The 24,577-nt window shown below is 39.3% G+C and overlaps 1 protein-coding gene across 2 annotated transcripts in view; it reads left to right on the top strand.

Annotated features, from left to right (window-relative positions):
* Window positions 1–24,577, top strand: part of LOC121961985 (uncharacterized) — a 233,782-nt gene that overhangs the window by 125,537 nt on the left and 83,668 nt on the right. The gene's annotated exons all lie outside the window — the stretch shown is intronic.

Here is a 24,577-nt window from a genome sequence, read left to right as displayed (position 1 = left end):
TACTGCATTAACAATCATATTTATCATTTTTATTTCCAGCGATATTTGTTCTGCCTTACTTTTCATGTTTTGAGGTTGTCTGTCCCATTCTCGTGAATGTGTTATCTCAAGGTTTTGGAGAAAAAAATACTGCAAATTTGGCATAAATGTCCACTTAGACTAAAGGATGAGTTGATCAGATTTTGGTGGTCAGAGGTCAAATGTCAAGGTAACTGTAAACTTGCATCTGTCTCATTCTTGTAAATGCAAATATCTCAAGAGCACATTGAGGGAATTTCTTCAAGTTTGGCACAAACGTTCACTTGGACCAAATGATGAGTTGATTAGATTTTGGTGGTCATAGGTCGAAGGTAAAGATTACTGTGACGTAGTTTGTGTAATTCTTGTGAATGTGATATCTCAAGAACATCTCGAGGGAATTTTTAAAAATTTGGCACAAACGTTCACTTAGACCCCGCAATGAACTGATGAGATTTTGTTGGTCAAAGCTCAAGGTTAGTGCGACCTTGTTTGTCTCATTCTTATCAATACACCTCATGAACAAGACCGAACAATGAATTGCTTAGATTTTGGTGGCCAAAGGTGCATGGTCAAGGTTACTATGACCTTGTTTATTTCATTCTTGTGAGTGCGATATCTCAAGAACACCTTGAGTGATATATTTTAAATTTGGCACAAACGTTCACTTGGACTTGACAGTAAAGTAGTATGATTATGGTGGTCAGAGGTCAAGGTCACTGTAAACTTGCATCCTTTTCATTTTTATGAATGCAAATACTCAGGACACCTTGAGGGACCTTTTTTTTCAAACTTGGTACTAACAGTTCCTTGGACTTAAGGCTCAGATGATCAGCTTTTGGTGGTCATAAGTCAAAGGTCAAGGTCACTGTGATCCAATCTGTCTCCTTTTTGTATCTCAAGAACACATTGCAGGATTTTTTTCAAATTTTGCACCAACATTTCTTGGACTCACTGATAAACTGATTAGATTTTGGTGGTTAAAGGTCAAGTCCATTGGCAACTTGCATCCGTCTTAGGGGGCAATTATCTAGTTTCCAAAAAAAAAACCCAATTGGCTCCTTAAAGCAATGTTATGTATGCATTTAAAAATCCATAAAACTTAAACTGACACTAAAACAGCCAATCAATCCCTAAACGTATAGTTTTATATTAGGTAAGTTTATTGTCCTTCTGTCAGCTGATTTTTTTACATTTTATTTTTGAGATTAGTGGTTTAAAGTCCCTCGACAGTTCATGTGAAATTCCTAGAACACTAAATATTAATGTTGCCCTGCACTGAATACAAAATAATCATTTCAGAGGATTAAGACTGACAGAGTAGTAGAGGGATTTTTTGATCCAGTAGCTTCCTCCCCTTCCCACGGGAGTGGAGCGGATCTGATTCCCACGCAGAGCAGCCAGCTTCCTGTCATTACACACAATGATGTCATGCACTGACACATTACCACGGCAGATCCACATATATCACACACAAACCAGAAATTCACAAACACAAGCATATACAGGATGGACACAGTCTAAACCACCACATTCCTGATTCAGGGTCAGGGCTGCCGTCGGTTAGGACACACAATGACTATGGTCAGGACTCATTCTGGACGTGTGTGTGTGTGTGTGAGTGTGTGTGGTGCGTCCAAACTGTATATTTGAGGGAGAAACCGCTGCATAGCCAGAGAACGACATCATTTGTATGGCAGAGGCAGACCCACGCTGAAAAGTTAACTAAAGTTTGAATGGACACTGTGGTCTCAGACGCCCATTTCTATTGTTATCATTCGATCGAACGGGCATTATCAGTGATTATCTGCCTCATAGATTTGGGTTAGAAGGGGCCTGATACACCTACAAGCAGGTCCAGGACACCATTACAAGCGAAATTGCTGTTATCAAACCCAACAGTCAGAAAAGTGTTGGCACTGTACATTTCCTCAAACCATATATGCATATACATATGTTACATCTGTACTTTATCATTCAGAAGCTTTATGATTCAACAATGCCGCGGTTAATGTGTGGTTAGGTTTAGGAACGAAAACCATTTAGTTATGGTTAGGAAAAGATCTTGTTTTGTCTTAAAATACCTGGTTTTGGGGCGGCATGATCCTGCCTGGAAAAGTAGCAATGTCTCTGTATAAAACAAATGCTTTTCGTGACACTATCCTGGCAGAAAAATGCAGCAATGGATCAGTAAAATACAAAAACTTTTTGTTGCACTGTCCTTGTTTGAAAAGGAGCAACGGGTCGCTAAAAAACAACCATGATTGGTGCCTAAAAAGCAGCTTGAATAACAGGAAAAGGTCGCTAAAAAATAATTGTTCTCTAAAAAGATGACTGTAAAATGGCAGCGACCAGTTGCAAAAAATGCACCTACATTTAGTGCCTAAAAAGGGTCTGGAAAAACTGTGACTGGTCACTAAAATGCCCCAATATTTAGTGCTGAAAAGATGCTTATAAAACAGTGACCAGTCCATAAAATGCAGCCATGTTTAGTGCCGAAAAAGTGGCTTGTAAAACAGGAACCGTTTGCTAAAATATGCCCATGTTTAGTACCAAAAAAGCAGCTTCTAAAAGAGGGACAGTTCACTGACACGCAACCATGTTTATTACCTAAAAATCTTCTTGCAAAATAGTAACTACTAATTAAAATGCACACGTTTAGCAGCTGAAAAACTCTGGAAAAACAGTGACAGGTCACTAAAATGCACCAATGTTTAGTGCCTAAAAATCTGCTTGCAAAATAGCAACTACTAATTAAATACACCTATGTTTAGTGCCAAAAAAGCCGCTGGAAAAACAGTGACAGGTTACAAAAATGCACCCATGTTTTTTGCTTATAAAGCCGCTTGTAAGACTGTGACAGGCCACTCAAACACAAAAGAAATGTTAAGAAATGTTGACATGATACAAATGCAATGTGCAAATGCGATGTTTTCTTGGTTTTCAGATGTGTACAATGCAAAAATGTTCTTCTGCCGACTGAGCTCAGTTTTAATGAGGAGCACTTTTGGTAGGATTCACTGTCAGTTTCAGTAGGTTTAGGTGCAAAAACTACATTTAGAAAAAAAGATAATGGTTTGGAATTAAAATTATTTTTTGTTGCACAACGTGACAAATTTACGTACATATGTTAAAATAAGTCAGCCTTTACATTTAGTTTTACTCAGGACACAAACGTAAGTCTCCTGGGTGAAAGACCTTTGTTTGTTTGACACACTAAAATCCCCAAACTACTCTCTATGCTGACTTCCTTGTTTTTTATACTAAAATTACATCGACTGACTCCCTTCTTCGCTCGTGTCATGATTACTACGGCCACTAGAGGTTGCTGCCAAACAATAAACACCTAATTTAAAGGACTGATATCGTCCTTAAGAAGAACTAGAAGGTGCAGCGGACTGATAACCGTTGATGAAGACAGACAATTCGTTCCTTTCACCACCATGAGCCACGAAGAAACATATAATTTCGAAACCAAATTTTATACAGAAAAAGCGTGGGTAAAGACCTTGTGACGCCAGCATTTCAAACAGTGAAAGTTTGCAGATAAACTGATTGATTCCAATGGATTCACCAGCTGTAGAGTTCAACTTTGGGTAACGGAGGGAGTCATAGAGGGGAGATTTTGGGCGGGTGAATCAGTCATTTGGAAAGAAGAAGTTGGTTTCATGTACACACACTTTCCCCTCGCCCTGCAAATCTGATTGATGAGTGAAATGAAGTTTTGACTCACCCATCTCGCTCTCTTTCTAACTCCACCATTGTAAGATTAAGATCTTTGACAAAGAAATAGTTGTTCTTTTAACCCCCCTCCCCATTTCATTTTATATAGCAAGAGCAGTGTCAGCAGCACACACACATTTCAAGCAGCTGTATAAACGGGGTTGAGGTGTGTCGGAGTGTGTGTGTATTTTGCGGCCGTCATGGCGGAGTGTGTCACAGAGGCGAAAGGTTAAGAAAACCACCCAAATATGTAACTGACGGCAACCCAGAAAGAGAGGAGAAAAGAACAGAACAAACTGGTGAGTGGAAGTAAAGAAAACAGAGGCAAACTTTAACTGACAGATAAACGCTTACTTTAATCCAGTTTATACAACAGTTAGTCCCGAATAATCTATTTTATTGGTCGCGAGGCGAGGTGCTGATATACTGGAGCGACGCTCTGTCACATCACACAGGTGATTCATTCACTGCTGCCACAATTAATGGAAATACATCGAGAAATGTTCAGGACGTTAAGTAGCTGGTCTGCCCCTAACATATAGTCCTGTATAGACCCACCGTAGCAAGCTGGTGTGCAGGAAAATGTTTGTGTTGCTAGGCAACAGAACTCAGTTCCAGCAGGTCCGGAACTATTTTTGTTGGCGGAGGTAAAAAATATCATTAAATAAACAAACAAATCGTAATCTTTTGACGCTTTTTACTGTTTATTAACAAATGGCACTTGAACAGCTGTTGTATGTGCCGATGTTAAACCGCATCACCAGTAATTACAGTTGTTGCCATGTCAACCAGGACTGATTTTTCCCCATTTTAATAACTTTTTTTAATCTCATTTACTGAAAGTGTTTCCCTGAAATAAACATTTAACGTTGTGGGGACCTGACTTTTGTTCTACAACTACATGATGAATCCTTGATACACTTTCACCATCCTCAACTTTCTCGTCTCTCTCAGACACACACACAAACACACACACACACACACGTGTACAGTGATATATGTGGCCAAGAATCGTCCATAAATTTTTAAATGGAAAGATCTCTTTCTCCGTCTGTTGACTTTTACTTTACAACAGGCCGACCTGGGTGGCTTCTGAATGTGTGTGTGTGTGTGTGTGTGTGTGTGTGTGTGTGTGTGTGTGTGTGTGTGTGTGCGTGCATGCATATCATATAGACGGAGAGGAAACAGGGAGAGAAAGATGGATTGAGAGAATATGAAGGATTGTGTGTGTGTGTGTGTGTGTGTGTGTGTGTGTGTGTGTGTGTGTGTGTGTGTGTGTGTGTGTGTGTGTGTGTGTTGGGGGTCAGTGACCCTGAAAAGTGCTGAACTATAAATGTTACACGGCATTTACTGTTTCCTTTTTTCACTCCAACCATCCATTCATTGTTTCTGCTTCTTCCTCTCCTTTTTCTTCCCATTTCTGTCCTTTTTCCTCTTTCTCTTCCTTCCCTTCTCGATCCCTCTTTCTCTGTCTTTTTCTGTTGTCTGTATTTAATCCATCCTGAACTCTTTCTTCCCTGTTTTCATCTCTTTTTTATCCTCTTGTCCTCTGTTTCACTCCCTCGCTCCCCTCCTTCCTTCAGCTGCTTCTGTGTTTCTTCTCTCACCGCTGTTTACTCTCCATATAACCATGTTCAGAGCGCACGTACGTGTGTGTGTTGCCTGTGCATGTATGTGAGCAATTAAGTGTGTGTATATGTGTAATGCTGGCGGTGGACATGAGTGTGTGTGTGTGTGTGTGTGTGTGTGTGTGTGTGTGTGTGTGTGTGTGTGTGTGTGTGTGTGTCCAAACAAATAACAAAAGCAGCTCTGTGACCTCTCACATCTTCACACACACTGCGATCTTCAAACAGGCCTCACACACTGTTTTCACCCTCATGATGCGCAGAGATGCTATCAGCCGTGTTACTGTTACCGTGGCGATACAATCTTGGCATCACCACTTCCTCTCCCCAAACAGCCTGTATTTATCACTCAGGTGTTTGCTCTGCAGGTGTGTTTTGCAAGTTTGTATATCCACAGTGATACTAATATATACTGTATGTGTACTGTATGTACTAATATGTTTATTTGTTTTACATTAGCTTAATGATTTAAACAATATATTAAAATTTAAGAAGACCATTGCGGATATTTACAAATGATTTGCAGTCTTATTATGGCACAAAGCAGTTGCATTACATTTAGTATTCAGTAAATGACCATAACAAAAAAAGATTAAAAAGATGCATCATTGAAATGCATCTATTGTGTGTTTAATCCAATATGTCTAATCATTGTTTATTCAGGGAAAACTGACTTAACATTAAGTTTTTTACAGCAGTGCCCCGAATTCACATTCAGTGGGCTAAATGAATATAAAACATATGATAGCAATAAAGTCAATAAAACAAATAATTACCAGCAATGGCTGTCAAAAGCAATAAACAGCAATAAAATCAGTAAAACAGATGAAAAAGATTAAATAGCAAACCAAACTGCAACTAGTGAAAAATGCAAAACAGCATAACAGGAAAAATAATGACAATAACTAACGACCACGTCTGAGAAATAACCAAAGCAGGAGCCCTGTACAGCAACCATGTTATCTAACATGCACCTAAAACGATGGCAGGTGCTGTCCGGCCCAGTGGTGTCGTAAAACAACACCGCAAACAGTTCTGTACGGCCGCACTCTCAGCTGACGACGTCCAGCGACGTGTAATGCGGACACAAAAGGTGGCTTTTGGCATCATAATTTATGCAAAAAACACTGCAACAACGGCGTATTTGGCGACTTCCGGCTGGTCGTACCCCATAGATAGTTGAAATAGCGCCCAAAAAGTGTTAAAATCTTTGTGATTATCGTTATTTTTATAGGTAATGAGTTTTTTTTCTATGACAAACAAAGCAGTAGTGTATGTGATCCACGTGATCCTCGTTACTGTGGAGGGGAGGGGGATGGCGCCAAAGTAAGACAAATCCTCAACATAGTGATTTCAAGATATAACAGCTTCTTATCTAAATGTATTCAAATGTATCAAAACATTTTATAGACTCAAAAGATCTTCAGATTGTTATTGTAACATATTTTTTTAGAATAATGGATTACATTAACTGAAAGTAATATGAGCATAACAGGCTTTTGCTGCATTTGTGGCTGTAAAGGCGGTATTGTGACATGTCATGCCGTGTCTGTGTATGTAGTCTGTATGTGAACATACAAACACTGCGTCTGTATGTGAGCCTGCTTCTGTTCAGAGGGTCATGCAGAGAGTGAACAGAGATCTCAGCCTCTGATACACACTCACACAACCAGGACAACAGATAGAAAACACATGTGCGTGTGTGATAACAAAGGACAAAGTGTGGGTCGCACTTTGTCCTTATGAGACGAAGAGAAAGAAAAAGTGTGTGGAAGCATGAGAGACACATTATCTGTATTAGATATTTGATATTTAATCTCTATCATTTCCAGGCACCTTATTCCCATGTTGACCTTTAATCTGATTCACGGGTTTTATTGTTTGGAGTGAGAAACAGTACATCAGTGATACTCAACCTAAGGCCCGCGGGCCAAATCTGGCCTCCCAACCATTTTCTAATTCCTAAAAACATCCTAACATCCTAAAAACCTACAAATGTCCTGAAATCCCCATAAATGTCCTAGAAATGTCAGAAAAGTCTTAAATTCCTATAAACATCCTCAAATGAAGAAACATCCTAAAATCCTAGAAATGTTTTTAAATCCTAAAAACCTCAAATTGTACAAAGGTCCGAGTATCGTAGAAACATCCTAAAATTCTAAAAATGTCCTAAAATCTTAGAAACGTTCTAAAATCCTTAACCCTCCTAAAATCCTAAAATGTCCTAAAATTATAGAAACATCCTAAAACTGAAGACACATTCTAAAATCGTAGAAATGTCCTAAAATCCTAAAAAGAAATCATACAATTCTAGAAATGTCTTGAAATCGCAGAAACATCCTCAAATCGTGAAAAGGTCTTAAAATTGAAGAAACATCCTTAAGTTGTAGATACGTCCTACAGTACCCTAAAAACATCCTAAAATTCCAGAAATGTCCTGAAATGAACATCACCAACATTTGTTTGAAAAATGACTGATATATCTACCTTCTACCTTCAAATTCTACAAACATCGTCTTAGAAATGTCCTTAAATCGCAGGAATGTCCTAAAACCCTTAAAAAATCCTAGAAATGTACTAAAGTGCAAGAAATACACATGGGGCTAATGTTGTTTTGCAAAAGTGAACCATAAAAAAGCTTTTTTTCTAGATCTGGAAACACAAAGCATCAAATGTCTGTGCTGTTTGACTGGAGATGTTTGAATATTATTTACTACGGGCTTATTTTTTTAATTTCAAACCCTTAAAGGTTTTAAATACTCAGCCTTGCCTTGGGGTTGATGTATTAACTTATTTTACAAGTTCAGACACTTCAGACAGTTTCAGTACGAAAATGGTTTCTGATGAGGTCCCACTAAAGTATGCAAGAACATATTTTGATATTGTTAGATCATATTTTTCTCCTCACCAGTTTCAGATGTTTTTCCATTGAGTACTAATTTTGTGGCCAACTTTGGCACCAAAAGCGTCGAAGTGGAAGTTTAAATTCAAAGATACCGTATTACATATCGCCCGTTGGCGGCGCGGAGCCAAAAACATCAGTATCGGCCTTCAATGTCCCACAAGAGATGTGCTGAGACAGAGAGAGTAACTGATCCGTGTCTCATTCCAGGTATTAGCCATGCCTGAGGCCAGAGGGAATCCTCAGCCAGCTGCTGTGGTTTTGGATGAGGCTATGTCCTGGAATAGAATACGGTGATACTGGCTGTGACGAAGCCCAGACAGATTTACGTTGAGGGCAGAAAACTATTCTTGTCGTCAGACTACCGCATCCAGCCACTGTTTCAACCAACAATTTTGTGATTTTTATCCCCCACAGACACAGTTTCAACATCACATGTTTGGGGTCTGGTGGTGATTTCTTTCACTTTCTTACTCTGACCTGCAATCAGACGTTTTTCGTGCACTTTGTCTTCATTGGAACCAAAGATGAACAGACAAAAAAAAAACAAAAGAAAAAAGAGAGACAAGCCAGAGGGAATCCTCAGCCAGCCGCTGTGGTTTTTGGATCAGTCTATATCCTGGAATATAATACAAGAGTATTAGCTGTTTCAGAGTCCAGAGAGTCCTATATGAGGGAAGGAGAAACAAACCTCTTGGCCTTTGGGCCAAAATAATGTCCCAAAATGAAGCAGCCACTTTGATTTTCTTGCAAAAGACAAGACCTTGGAAATAATTATTGGTAGAGATAAGAAATCAAGATTCTACATCTGATTTCTGATTGTGATCTCCTCCTCTCTGCACCAGCTGGCTCTTTCTTCATGAAACATCATAGGTGGCCTGCTGTTAAAAAGAGCCAGATCTCTGCTTTTATTCCAGGTATTAATCAGCGTCAGACCCACACTGAACTCTGAACACGTTATGGTTTTTATCCTAAAATACGGTGCAGACACTTTAACCCTGATGCAGCGCAGAGAGCTGCAGGAGTGCAGGAGAGTCGCCGTCTGAATGTGCAGTAACACCACAAAAAAGACGAGCTATTTTTATCCGGGTGTATTTTTTGAACAGTTTTGTCCTTGAAGCCTTTTGACATGTTGACTACTAAGCTTGTAACAGGGTTTGTAATGGTCATGAAAACCTGGAAAAGTCTTGGAATTTGGAGTCTTGGTTTTACCAACCTGTATATAGTAACACATGATGTGTTTGTCTGAAATGTGAAAATCCAACGAAACACCCAAAAATATTTTCTGTAAAAAAATCCCAAAAAATAAAAAAAACAAATGTTTTTTTAAAGGAAAAAAAAATCACAGAAACTTTTTAAAAATTGCCCAAATGTTTTCTTATAAATAAAAAAAGCCAAAATGTGTTCCTTAAAAATCACAAAAATAATTTAGAAAAATGCCAAAAATGTTTTCATTAAAAACTGCCAAAATTATTTTAAAAAGTAATTTTTAAAGAAAAAGAAAAAAAAGAAGAAATTTGCCCCCCAAACCATTAAAATATGACAGCAAGTGGTGCGAATATTCTAAATATAGCGTGCACTGAACTGATTTTAATTTTTTTTAGGGGGCTAAAAAAACTTTTGCTGCTGCGAGTAATTCACAAATTGAAGAACAGCACAGTTGAGTATCAATAATGTGTAATACATTCTTGGTGCAGCCATCAAACCGGGAGATGGATCTGTGCGGTGGCTGACGGTAATCCCATATCTCCCTCCGGTCATCGCTCTGCGCTCGGCTCCGCGGATAAAACCCGTCAGAACAAAGCGTCTGCGAGTTACAGATGTGCGTTTGATTCCAGGTATTAGTCCTCGCTGACACCTGAGGGATCACCGAGTCGGCCGCTGTGGTTTTGGAATCGGGTTAAATCCCGGAACACGATACATCAATATTAGCTGCGACGAAGCCCAAGAAGCCGAATGGTTGAAACGTTAGATAATTCGATTTGATCGCTGGCTCGAAGCTCAGATAGCTGAGCTGCTGTCGCCATTTGGGATCTGTTTGAAACAGAGGGGGAGTTTTCAGAAAAAACTGTTTCTTTCATTCTTGATCGAACTCTCTTCATGTCCTGTTCTCAGTTCTCTGTATATTTATTTAGATTTTATAGATTATAGATTGTCTCATATGTCATTGTCCGTATCCGTCTTATTATTATGTGACATGCCTTTTCTATCTGTTTCTACATATCAGTTTATAATATTTGTTTTTTAAGTTTCTCCATGATGTGCATTTGTTTCTTCTCTCTTCTGCTGGTAGTTTTCGTCTTTTTTTCGTCGTCATATTTAGCTCTTCTACCACCTGTTTGTCACCTTTGTGTTATTTTTCTCTTCTTTCTTTTTACCACTGATCATGATAATCTTCATCATTTTTTGTGTTTTACTGCCACGACTTTCCCATGGTCTACTTTTTTCCTCTTTATCCGCATGAACTCTTCCTTGATTCCTCCGACTCTTCACCGTTCGTCCTCCGATTCCTTCTTTTTGTCCTCTTTCTTTGCTTGTTTTATTCCCCGATTCTTCCTCTCTTTTCGGTTTTCTCGTATTGTCTTTCCTCAGTTTGTCGCTGCCGTGCAGAGCGACATCATTTATCTGTGCCTATAAAAATCTTTACCAGGGTTTCCCACCCATTCATTCATAGTGACAGCCCGTCGCCATCAAAACGTCTGCTGCAACACATTACTTTTGTTTGCCTCTGCGCCAGCGATAGCTGAGCTCCAAAAATGTCCTAAAATCCTAAAAAAGCTCCAAACAACAATCCTAGAATCGTCCTAAAATGCTTGATACCTCTTAAAATCCTAGAAATGTCCTACAAAATCCTACTGATGTCCTGAAACCCTAAAAACATCCTAAAATCCTAGTAATTACATAAAATCCTAGAAATGTTCTAAAATCCAAAAAAGTCCTAAAATCCCTGAGACATCCCAGAATCCTATCAATGTCCTAAAACCCTAGAAATGTCCAGAAATCCTAGAAATGTCCTAAAATCGTACAAATGTCCTAAAATCCTAAAAAATCTACTAAAATCCAAGAAATGTTTTAAAATCCTAGAAATTTCCCGAAATCCTGGGAACATACTCAATTCCTAAATGTCCTAAAATCCAGAAACATGTTTGGGACTGCAGGTGGCCCCTGGGCTCCTGTCAGTTTGCAAAAGTGGCCCCCAAACAAAGTTGAGCGTCCCTGAGCTAAAACAATAATAATCACCCAAAACAATCAGAGCAGTTCTTCACGTCAGCGTTTCTGTTCACTCACCGCTCGTGTTTTATGATTAATGACTTGTATTGTCACTGCAGTGCTGTTAGCTCCCGAGCCTGACAACGCTAATGTCTGCACACAACTGTTAATGAAATGTGTGTGTGTGTGTGTGTGTGTGTGTGTGTGTGTGTGTGTGTGTGTGTGTGTGTTCCTTTTTCTATAGAATGACATCAGCCTGTTTTGGACGTTGTTGTGTCTCGACACTCGGTGACCGTTGCTAAGGTCATGTGCTTCATCAGTGTGTGTATGTGAACGACTCAGAGAGATAAACTGAGCTGCATCGTGAGTTTGTGACACTGTGCAAAATGTTTAGGTGTGTGTATAGATCACCTCATCCACACAGGAGCCTCTTAAAGACGGAGTTCAGCATTTTGGGAAATTTACTATTTCTTTCTTTCAAAGACTAAACAGAGAAGTTATTGTGTGTTAGTCATTAAACTTCATGCCAGCTTTACATTAAACAGTTTCACTGTCACAGACAAATAACATGACAGCAAATGGGAGACAAAAGTATATTAGCAATGCAGTATTTTATTTTGAAAATTATGCATCTGAATTTATTTTTGCCGACTTCAACTTGTTTGTATTAAAATATAGAATTTCTTGATTTCCAGTTTCAAAAGCTGGATTTGAATATATTTTTTAGTGTTCACAAATTAAGATAGTAAGAGTTTGCACTTTGTACTTTGGATCTGAATGAATTTTGAAAATTAAATTGTTTTTTTTTAATTAGATTTCTGCAACCTGAATCTAAAATTTTAAATTCTGAATTTTTCATCTGATTTTGTGAACATTGAAAACTAAAATTATTTTCAGCTTTTCAAAATGTTAATCAATAAATTTCAAAATTTAATATCAAACTAAGACAATTCCAAACAAATACATTTAGATAACACAGATAACAGAGAAAAAAAAAATAAAAATAAAAATCACCCAAAAATGAAAAAAAAAGCCAAAAAAATGTAAAGAAAAAAATTCAGCACATCACCAAATTTGCCTTCCAATCAAGACCTTTTTTTTCTTTTTAAAAAAACTCTTTAGTGATTTTCTTTTTCTGCAGAGTTTTGGGCAAACCCCCCAAATGTCTTAAAATCCTATAAACTCCCCTGGTTTTAACAAATTGCACTTTATTCTAACATTAGTTAACATTTTGTCAAATCAAATTGAATGTGCGTTAATTCCTCTTAAGTTCGGACCTTTAACTAATGATTACGGAGAAATCTGGACCCAGCTGGGTCCCACTGACGCAGATATTAAACATGTGGGGGACTCTTCAGAGGACCAAGAACATCAGTAAGTCTCGGCTGTTCACACAAAATGGAAACATTATCTGTTGATATAAGCTGAGGAACACTCACGTTGCTTTCCAGAAATTTGAAATATTGTGTAAAATCCCTCAACATATAAGAGCAGCAACATTGTGTGTGTGTGTGTGTGTGTGTGTGTGTGTGTGTGTGTGCGTGCGCGCACTGTATGGGATGTAGGTTGTCTTTGCTAAATGTCGTAGTTGAGTGTCAGTGTGATAAAACATCTCTTAGCACAGCCGTGACACTTATAACACATAGTCAACATCCCTAATCCATCTGTACACACACACACACACACACACACGCACACAGAGCGAGGCCTCAGTTTATGATATTTTTCACACATACTTGCACACATATTACACGCTGAACCCACATGAGCACTTAACTCACACACACACTCACAAAACAGCACAATATATTCACACATAGGGCCAAACAATCACACACACACACACACACACACACACACACACACACACACACACACACACACACACACACACACAGCGAGGGGCCCTTTTGTCACTTAAACACAGATTGCATTATGCAGAATGCATACACACATTTAAACACTGACATGTGCACACACACCCACTGTCAGACCACAGAATGATAATTTGAAAAATACAAAACCAGAAAAATCTTCTGTGAGGGATTTTTTTTCTATCTTTAATCGTCTTTCTTTCATTTTTCTCTTCGTTTTCTCAGCAGTCGGAATTAAAAACACCTGGATCGCCTTCTCTGTCTCTTCCATATCGTCCCCATCTCCTACAGAAATAAGGCTTTGTTACATCCTGCAGCTACTCTCAAACGCTCTGAACGCCATCTTTTTTTTGTCTTGGTGAAACGATAATGATAAGAACGGGTTTTCGTTCTGTTGGATCCTCGTTCATGTGTGTCGGGAGCAAACTGGTGAGGTTTTACTTTGGGCTCTTTTACTTTGGGCTCTTTTTTGGTTCTGGCTGATGCTGAGGAGAATGGTTCTCTTACCCAACATAAAGCTGAAAACCACTGCGATCCAGGAGGCAAAATACTATATTAATTTCAGTTGAATGTCAAAACCAGCAGAGGCTTGATTAATGAGTCACATTGTTGCAACGTAGCACACATGAGAAAGAAAGGACATGGTTTTATCTTCTCTCTTAGCAACAACACAAATATATTTATTTGTTATACCTCATCGATAGTCATGGCATTATGTTTTTGTTTTATTGTGAACCCGGTAGCTTGAGAACGCTGTGAGGAAATTTCTTGAAATTTAGCACAAACATTCACTTAGACTCAATGACTAGCTGATTAGATTTTGGAGGTCATAGGTCAAAGGTCAGGATCACTGTGACCATGTCTGTCTCATCTTGCGATATCTCAAGAACACTTAGAGAGAATTTCTTTAAATTTGGAGTAAATGTTCACTTGGATTTAGGAATGAAATGATTAGAATTTGATGTCCAAAGGTCAAGGTCATAGTGACCCTACATTCATCTCACCCTTTTGAAAGCGATATCACGATATAACATTCGTCTCATTGTTGTGAAAACGTGTCTCAAGAATACATGAGAGAAATTTCTTCAAATTTGGCACAAATGTTCCAGTGGACTCACATTTCGGTATTCAAAGGTCAAGGTCATAGTGACCCTACATTCATCTCACTCTTTTGAAAGCAATATCTCAAAAACACCTTGTGGGAATTTCTTTAAATTTGGCACAAATGTTCGAGTGGACGGATGAATGTATTAGATTTCGGTGTGTAAAGGTCAAGGTCACCGTGACCTTGAATCCATCTCGTTTTTGTTATGTGTTATGATACATTGTCGAATGGCCCGATGGTGGACAGTCCACGTCAGTTGAGAGTGTGGTAGGACGGAAACTGTCACGCCTGCATGATTTGATGCTTGCTTTGACGCTGGTGATAACGACATAATTTAAAGAGCACAAAGGTCCCTAAAGGTCAAGAGCGGCGGTGGATGGGTCCAACAAACCTCGGACTACCATGAGGGAGTACAGTGTTCAGTTTCCATCTGAATATCGTGGGGTTTTCTTTCTACACCTTACCATGAGCCCTTGTGCCTAATGCTAACCGACCCTGGCAACACTTTTGTTGACGTCCTGACGTCGACGTCACAGCAGCGGCATCCCTGAGCGCCAGCAGCAGCCACAGAAGGATACCTGGGGTGTAATATGTATACGTTAAAGTCGTGCAGAGCAGCTACATGTGATGACTTGTGATGTGAACAGAGTCTAAAGGGTTTGGGTGGAAGTGCTGCCATCAGCCAACAATGGACTGGGAAGCATTTTAACTCAAACTCAAAGTCATATTCCAGTTGTAAAACCTCATAACTCATAAATAGATTCACTTTTGCGTTTTACAGTTCGAAACTGGACCACTTGGGTGACTTGGCGGATTTAAGAAAACCCTCCAAAGAGTTTGAGACGTTTACACTCAAAGAAGAAGCTGATGCAAGACGTCAATAATGAGTTACAGGACGCTCTTTGTGCCACGGCCGCATGAATAAACTTTGTAGAGTTAGAATATAAATTTGCATGATGTTAATATGAACTGACTCATATCTGGTAAACTGTTATATAACTTTGCATTGTGTTATTTAGCATCTGGTAACCTTTGGCTGTCCTCCCGAGCCGAGCGGGGAATCCAAGTCACCGGAGGCAGAGATGGAAAGTGTGTTATATATCACAAATGTAACAGGAACAACCGTGTTTACTTCTGAGTTCCCGTTCAAACTCCACCGATTTAGGTGCGTGACAAAAGGTTTTTTCAGGACGTCGGAGCTCAAACACACACACACAAAAGCATCCAGCGATTGTTTTCTCAATGTGTCGGAGCACATGATGCTCCTATTGTTGGTGTGTGTTTTCCAGACAGTGACAAATGAGCTTTTGATTGAATTCATCAACAACATGGCATCTGGATGAAAGATGATGAGAAGGAGGGAAGCAGACAGAGGGAGTGAAGCGAAGGAGTGGGAGTCCAGTCTCTGGAGGACGGGGATGTTGAAAGATGCTACAGTCAAGGACAGAAAAAAACGACAAAGCAGAAAAGGAATATTTGAGAACATTCCCCGTTCCAAATTTCATCTTAATTAATTACTTACGTTGCAACGCGCTTTGATTAAACGCAGCAGTTGAATCCGACGACGGCGTGATCAAGCGTTGACTCTGTGACCTCGGTGTGACCCTGTTTCTGTGTGTTTGTGCAGCTTTTAGTCTCTGAGTGTTTGCAAGGAAACGAGAGCTCCTGTTCTCACTGTACCGTGGCGCAACTGTTTTGCAACTGACTAGGGTTTGGTGGAGGAAAAGATTACCTCATGTATCGAACATGCATCCAGTAGTCGAGTGTTTTCTGACCTTTCAATGTGATTTAAAGGCGGTCGATTCAAAGCTGCGAGTGGTTTTGTTTGGTTGATTACGAAGAATGAGATGATGCCGGGGATAAAGTTAATTAAGAATTGTGCACATTGAGACTGATGGAGGTTGTTTATTGCAAAATGTTTTTTCTGCACTGATGCAAGATAGATTGCCATGTTCAGCCTTTTTAATATCCTCAACCTGTGTGACCTGATATCACCCCTGTTACTGACAGCGATTGGCTGAGCAGCAGGGCTCAGGCTCTCTTTAGGCGACCAGAGTTTGGCTTCTTTCTATGTTTGTATCTCTCAAAGCACAGCCGATAGCTTCCAAAGTTTGTTTACTTGATAAGTAGTTTGATGAGTCATCAAGCTAGGATGAGTCTCTCATGACAGAGTTCTTACTTGTTTAAAGTATGACTGCACTGCTTCGTAAAATGATACTTGGGAATTATTTTTTACTGGGAATTATTATATATTAAAAAAGCCAATGGAGGATCCCCTACCCCCCCGACAGAGGTCATGGCTAAGCCCCTGATGTCCTGAAATTCTAGAAATGTCCTAAAATCCTAAAAATGACCTAAAATCCTTGAAATGTCCTTTAATCCTAGAAACATCCTGAAATCTTAGAAACCTTCTAAAATTTCTAAAAATGTCCTAAAATCTTAGAAACTTTGTGAAATCCAGGAAGTTTCCTACAATCGTAGAAATGGCGTAAAAGTGCTCAAGTGTTTTATGAAGGCATTCTTGGGAGCTGAAGTCTTTATTCATCACACTTACTAATACTTTGTGGTACTGTCAGGTTCAAATGAAGGTGAAATAAATTACTGAGTGTGTTTCTTAAACTGATAACGAACAGAGTTCCCAAACCACTTTGCTTTGCGTCTACATACCAGGTCTGTACGTGTAGCTGAGGGCATGGTCAGCGTGAAGAGTGAAAACAGTCATCAATCAAAAACACGGATCATTTTACTGTGAACACAAACCTGATTAGTCTGTCGCAGCCAGACCCTTTCGGCACACTTCGTGGACACGCCTGCAGTGGCAGACGAGGGTTTCCCCACTCGGGTGGGAATATTTAGGGAGGAAAACATACCTGGCAGCAGTATGCAGAGTTGTGTTACTCCATAAAAGGCCTGAGGGACAAATCTGGAAATTATTTTTGTTTTTTTACCTTTAGTATACATAAGGTGTCAGAGTACATAAAACAGCATCAAAATAGAGCTTTTTTTATTTAAAAAAAAAGTGCCAGTGGAGGATCCCCCACAACCCAAGCAGAGGTCCGAGCTCAGACCCTAATGTCCTAAAATCTTAGAAACGTACGTCAGAGAAATGTCTGAGATGCCCTGAAATTCTAGAAAAGTCCCAAAATCCTAGAGACTTTTTTAAATTCTTGAAACGTTCAAAAATCTGAGAAACATCTTAAAATTCTGAGAAAAGTCTTAAAATCCCAGCAACATTTTAAAATCCCAGAAATATCCTAAAATCCTAGAAACGTCCTAAAAAAAAAAAAATCCTAGAAATGTTCTAAAATCTGAAAAATGTCCTTAAATCTCAGAAACGTCCTTATAGCTGAAAAACATCTAAAAATCCTTGCAAAGTTCTTAAATCCAAGAAACATTCTAAAAAAGTTCTGAAATTTTAGGAATGCCCCTAAATCCCTGGGATGTCCTAAATGCTAGAAAAGCCTAAAGTGAAATAAGATTATTGTATGTATGGAAAACACCGGCACCTCTATGAAGTGCATGCAAGTACCTGTTTTTATTTAAGCTTTAAATGATGCTGTAATCTGGTCAGAAGAGGAAGCGTTAAAGTTTAACAAAGATTCGCTCATACTCTTCTGTATTTTGTAACACAAATTTACACGTAAATATCCACACACAGAAGTCATTCTCTCTCTCTGTAACACACAAACACACCGTCTCAGTGAGATTGTTCGTCCTGCAGAGCACAGTGGGAGCATTGTCTCTCTAAACGAATTTATTATCTTGTTTGGCTTTGAGGCTGAAAGCCAGCAGGAGAAAATCTCAGCGGTTTCCTTCTGATACGCTGCTGCCTCTAAATGTATGCACATACAGTATGAGAGTGTGTGTGTGTGTGTGTGTGTGTGTGTGTGTGTGTGTGTGTGTACATTAACCAGTGACCTGTTCTCTGTCCAGCGTGAACCAAGGATAAATAAATAAGTCCACTTTCTCTTGTTGTTTGAATTCCATCACCTGCATCACACAAATAGACCTAATGAGCTATTTCAAAATAAAAGCCTCCCCCATTCAATCTGGAAACCTTCTTAACCCTTTAAAACCTGGACCGATGTCAGTTTTGTTGTGCTGAGTTCAGACACCTTAGTCAAGCACTGAAACTTCTGGAATCTGAGAAAATTAGTTTGATTTATTTTGAAAATACGAGAAATTGTTAAAGTAAAAGGTATAAAATTAAAAAAAATAAATAAATTTATATTTCCTGTAATTCCATATTTAAAATTATGTTGCAGATTACAGGCTGTGTAATGATGTTTTTTCCCCTACTTTCTTAAGGTCATTTCCTTGTCTCTTTTCCTTTTATTATTTATTATTATTATTTATTTATTATTTAATATTATTTATTTATTTTGTTATTATCATTAATAATAATTTATTTATTCTTTTTTAATTTTAAGTAATTGTCTTATAACTTTTTAAAAAAATTTCTTGCCAATTTTCAGGCCATTTCTTGTTAAGTTGCTCATTTTATTCTCCTCAGCCGATGTGCTCAGGTTTCAGAGGGTTAAAGACGGATACTTTGCATATTGGCCAGCCACTTTCATCTAAACATAAAAGCAAAGAAACGGGGGTTTTACACTTGAGGGAAGTTGTAGAGACATATTTTAGAGACCTTTCAGACATTTCCAAAGCCACATTTGATTTGTCTTGCAGTGGAGCATTTGTTGGTTCGATCATGCAAAGACCACAAATGGATTTCTGTCTATATTAAGGGTGTAATTTCTTCTCCATCCTCCACGCCGCTCTGAGTAACATGTCCAGCGTGTGCATCCCTGTTAGGACTCTCCATCACCAGGCGCACTGTTTGTTTAGGACGACACAGCGGCCGTTTTACTTACTTCAAGATGTTTGCCTCTGATTAATCAAACTCTCGGGCCTTTAATTTAATCTTCTTCAAAACATGTTTCCATATAAATCAGGCAGAAAAACATTAATGCGTCCATGAAGACAAAAAAAAAAAAGTTTTTTTAATTGGGAGCATTGATAAATTCATGGAAATGCTTGGATGGAAGCACTCTCTATCTTTTAAGTCCTCTTGATCACATTTCCATGTGTTTTTTGTGATTTCTGTGACTGTTTTTACAGTCCTTTATTCTCTGACCAAATGTCTCATCTTTGATCAGCCTCTGTGGGTGTCTCTCCACTTCATTTTTGATCATCTGCCCACCTAATCACTTTGGTTTTTTCTCAGATTTAAGGGCTTGTTCGCCAGTTGGCAACACGGTAGTCAGTCACAGCCTCTTTTATATTCTCTGTTTTGAGCTGTTTACCTCACCCTCAGTGTTTTTGCTTTCTTTGAATGAAATGTAAGTAATAAAGTAAATACATATTTGAAGAGATAAAACAAAACTGACCAAGCTAACAAGCAAATGTGAGAGCAGAAGCCCGATACCACAAACACAGGCCACAATCGCTACTGCACAGACTCTGGCTCCAAATGACGTCACCAGCAAAAGATGGCACCACCTGTATCCAGGATATTTTGGCTTCGATTTTGTACAGCGGGATGAAGTAGAGATTCATTGCTGGTCCTTAAATACAGTCTTTTACCAGAGTTCACCAGAATTGGGGAAAAAAACTGTGTGTAGCTTGACTGGTGTGAGGCAAACAACCACAAGACGATAGTTCTAGTTTTGACTAATTCTCCAACTTTCTCTGTATTTTTTCTCTCCTTTCTTTCCGTCTTTCTCTCTCACGCTGTGATTTATAAAAGGCTCATTGTGAGTGTTTGTTGACATTTTAATTGTGTCAGTTATGTTCATTTGCTTTTGGACACAAACCGAATGTCCACCCAAGCTCCAACATGGACTGCGAGAGGCTTCCAGCACCGTGCGAGTGCGTTCGTGTGTATTTGGACGTGTGTAAATGTATGTATGTGTGCATACATTTGTATGTGTGTGTCTCCCTGCACGTGTGTATTCACGCGTGCTCCTCTTGTGTGTTTTTCAGAGTAGTTAGGATAATTGGGAATGGGCGCAGAATGCAGGTCTAGGAAAATAGCCGGGAACGTCTCGGCTCCTGTGTGTGCGTGCGTGTGTGTGTGTGTGCATGTGTGGGGCGCGTGCATGTGCATGCGCGTGTGTATGTGTGTGTGCGTGTGTGTGTGTGTGTGTGTGTGTGTGTGTGTGTGTGTGTGTGTGTGTGTGAGGGTCGGTTTCCCGGACAAGGAGCTGGAAGCTGTCAGGTGGAGGGGATCGAATGTTGGAATGCTGATTGGAGGTTGGTGTGTGTGTGTGTGTGTGTGTGTGTGTGTGTGTGTGTGTGTGTGTGTGTGTGTGTGTGTGTGTGTGTGTGCGTGCGCGTGCGTGCGTACGTGTGTGCGTTTGGAGACGGACGATAATTAGCTGAATGGCTCAGCTAAATCCTGTTAGTATCCCTGTGAAAATAGCACACAAACACACACTGATACATGCTGGGACGCGGTCGACTGTCTAAATAACAGCATACTGTTTCCATTGACAAAAAAAACCCAAAAAACAATATAATGAGAAAGAGAAAAGAGGCCTGTGGCATCAATATTCCCAGGGGACATTCATTTTTCATCAAAATCATCATCCATCCTCATATTGATTGTGTTTCTTCGTTCAGCCTCTTTTCTCTTGTTCCATGTTTTTTAGACATTAATATTTGTGCAAATGCACCTTATTAGCTCATCAGTTCCTGTTTGTAATATTTATTTATTATTTTATCGTCTTAAATTTGAAAAACTTTGAAGAAGAGGGCAGCTCTCCAAAAACACAATAAATAAATTAAAATCTTTATTAGAAGAATAGTGCAGGCATGTAAGTCACAGAGCAACCAAGCAACCAAATAGACATTTAAAAAGAACATATACATGTCAGCAGGGCCTAAAACTGGGCTGATTTCCATTAAAAAAACAGGTTTTTAAACTTTTACGTTATGTACTAGAATGTCCTCTCTGCATGCTAAAATATATCGACTAATATTTTAGAAACAGTTGTGATATGTAGTGTCTTTTTTAACCAGATTTAGCCAGTTTTAGTACCTGGATCCGATCCTGGTCTTTAGGAATTTTTTCAACAGTTTGATTTTGCAACAGTTTGATTCAGTCTTTCCATCTTTTGGCCTCTCTCTGTTTTGTTTTGGTTCAGTCCGGGCCTCTGTTCTAACAAAAGTGTCATCAGCCTCCTTAAGCATTTAACACGCTTCCTCTGTGTCTCACACACACACACAAACCCCTCTCTCTCTCATCTTGTAATAATTAGTGTAAATTGGAAACTTGCATCGTCAGGGTTTGCTCAGAGCTCACAGCTTCCAGCTCTCAGGTCATACCCTCGTTGACACTTTCATTTTCTCCGTCTCTGTCATTCTGTTCTTCTGTTGTTTCAATAACTTTCGTTTCTTTATTGGCTCGGAGGACAACAGTAACCTCGAGCAAACACTGCTCCACTCTACAAATTATAAACAGACTCAGCCAGAAGCCACAACAGTGTGGCATCAGCAGCAACCAGTGATTCAATAACGTCACATCACTAAAGCAACAGATACTGTTTAAAACTGACATCGAGCGATCCCGAACTTTAGACTGGGACCAACTGGTGACACAACACAACTGGAAGGAATGTTTGCATTGTACATTTCTGCAAACAACAGAAATGTTACATTTGTACGTTATCATGTAAGGTCCCTAAAAACAGATGTGTGAAGGTTAAAAAGCTGGAAAAAAGACTTAAGAGTTGCTAAAAACATGCACATTTGGAGGCTGTAAAAGCCCAAAAAACACAGCAATGTCTTGATAAAAAAACCAAACACTTTTCCTGGTATTATTCTTGCTGGAAAAACAGCAACAAAACTATCACATTTCGGGCTGAAAAGCCTGGAAAAAGATCCAAGGGTACCTAAAAAACACCAATGTTCAGAGGCTAAAAAAGCCAAAGAGAAAACAGTGGCTGTTCCCTAAAAAACATCTATGTTGGGGGCTAAAAATGCAAATCAAACACAGCAATGTCTCTTTAAAAAAGAATACTTTTTTGTGGCATTATCCCCGCTGCAAGAACAACAACACGTCACTGAAGAAACATTAATATGATACGAGTTTGGAAATGTAACGTCTCCTGTTTGCCATTTGCAAAAAATGTACAGTGACAAAATTTTCTTGCAAGAGGGTTTTGTCACCTTACAATTTCTGTACTTCATGCTGAAGCAGTTCAAGATTTATCACAGTTAAAACCCCAAAATCCACCTTAAGTCCCTCTAAGCCAGTGTTTTTCCACTGTTATTTACTGAAGATTTGTCTTATCTCCAAGAGACCTTGAAAACATTTTTGTTTGCTTCGTTTCAACGCTCAAGCCTCAGTCTTCTTGAGGTGTCCTCAGACGTGGTCCCAACTGTTGACGCCCAGCTTCTTCTGTTTGCGCTGAAGGCGTCCAAATCTCCATGGACACAGACGTGAAAGTTACAGCGCTCTACTGTTGTGATCATCCGTGAGATGACAGTCAGACACTGTTTCTTCTTCTGTCTCTTGCCTCCTTCGCAAGTAGTTTGTGGAAAAAGAAGTGAGGTTCCAAAACAAGTCTGATGTATGTATTTGGACTTATACAACCTCAGTGGAAATCTCAATGTTTCCTTCACCTCACATCGGCTACGCCCATGGCCAAGTCTCCAAGTGGATGACACTCGGCTCCACATCAGGTCACATCACTCACAGGGATGCGCAGCGGTTCAAAGGAAACTGGAAACGAGCCACTGGATCTGGACGGCAACAAGCTGGCGCCTGTTAAAAGCACCTCGTCTGAAGGCACCTTAAGAGTGACGGATCACGCTGGCGTTTTCTCTGCGGAGCGCTGGAGCTCACCTCTGCAGCAACGATTGGTCAAAAGCTCAGTTTAGTCTGCACCTGGAGCTGGTTTGATGGCAGTCAGACGTCAAGAAGAAGTCTTCAGTTCATCAGCTGCACAAAGTGTTCTTGTTTCAGAAAGCTGCATAAACGAAGAGATAAATGTTAAAAAGGAACGCTTGAAGTGCCGAAACCACAGAATCACGACCCAGTCGTCCAGCTCTCCTCATTTCTACTAAAACGGTTACTCTATTTTGAATTTCCACTCTCAATCAATCAATCCCAATTCCAGTTGCAGCAATTCAGCAAAAACAAACCTCTGATAGACCCACCTGTCCTGGTCTAAGAGCCAAACTGGACCTTTCTAAGATTTTAGGACGCTTCTTGGATTTTAGGACATTTCGACGATTTTATGACTTTGAGGGTTTTATGATGTTTCCAAGATTTTATGATGTTTCTAGGATTTAAGAACATTTCTCTGATTTTAGGACACTTTTTGGAATATTTCTAGGATTTTGGGGACATTACTCAAATTTTAAGATGTTTCTATGAATTTAGAACATTTCTAGAATTATAGTATACTTTCATGATTTCAGGACTTTTTTTTTTTTAGAATTTTTGGATGTTTCTGGGATTTTTTTTAGGACATTATGTAGCAGAGTAGGCTAGGCTAAGTAGAGACAAATGCTCAAATGTCCCGATGAGGTGCTATGACCTCTGTGGGGGGTGTGGTGAATCTTCTACTGACACTTATTTTGATGCTGTTTTATGCACTCTGGCACATCATGTGCACTAAAAGTACAAAAACGATTCTCAGTTTGAATCACATGATTTTAATTTTGGGGGAGCCGTCTGGCACCCTATCGAGTGCCAGATTTGGCTTGCGGGCCATAAGTTGAGTATCAATGCCTTATGCAGATAAACCGTATCAAATGTGCACTGAGATTAAAGACGGCACCATGTGACCATGTATCCGAGAGAGCGTTGCTCATTTTGGTTGATGTTGGACGACTTTCCTGTGAGTTAACACAGTTTGGAACTTAAATGTGGTTTATTATGAAAACTGTAATCATTTAGTACCAATATACAATAGGAACATATCTTAAGGGACACTGAGAGGAAGTTTGCAGTTCTTCAAAGTTGCTTTGCTAAGAAATCTTTAAAAGTGCATATCTGACAAAGCGTGTTTCCACCCTGCACAAATCAAATCATATTCTGTTCAAATAGCTAATGTGGCCTTCAGGGACCTTAACGCTAATTGTTACCCTCGGAAAGTTGAACTGTCACGAC

Source organism: Plectropomus leopardus, chromosome 23, assembly GCF_026936395.1.
Source record: "Plectropomus leopardus strain MGB_pleo_1.0 chromosome 23, ASM2693639v1, whole genome shotgun sequence".
NCBI lineage: Eukaryota > Metazoa > Chordata > Actinopteri > Perciformes > Serranidae > Plectropomus > Plectropomus leopardus.
Note: the sequence above shows the minus strand (reverse complement) of the source record. Positions and strands in the feature narration are given on the sequence as shown.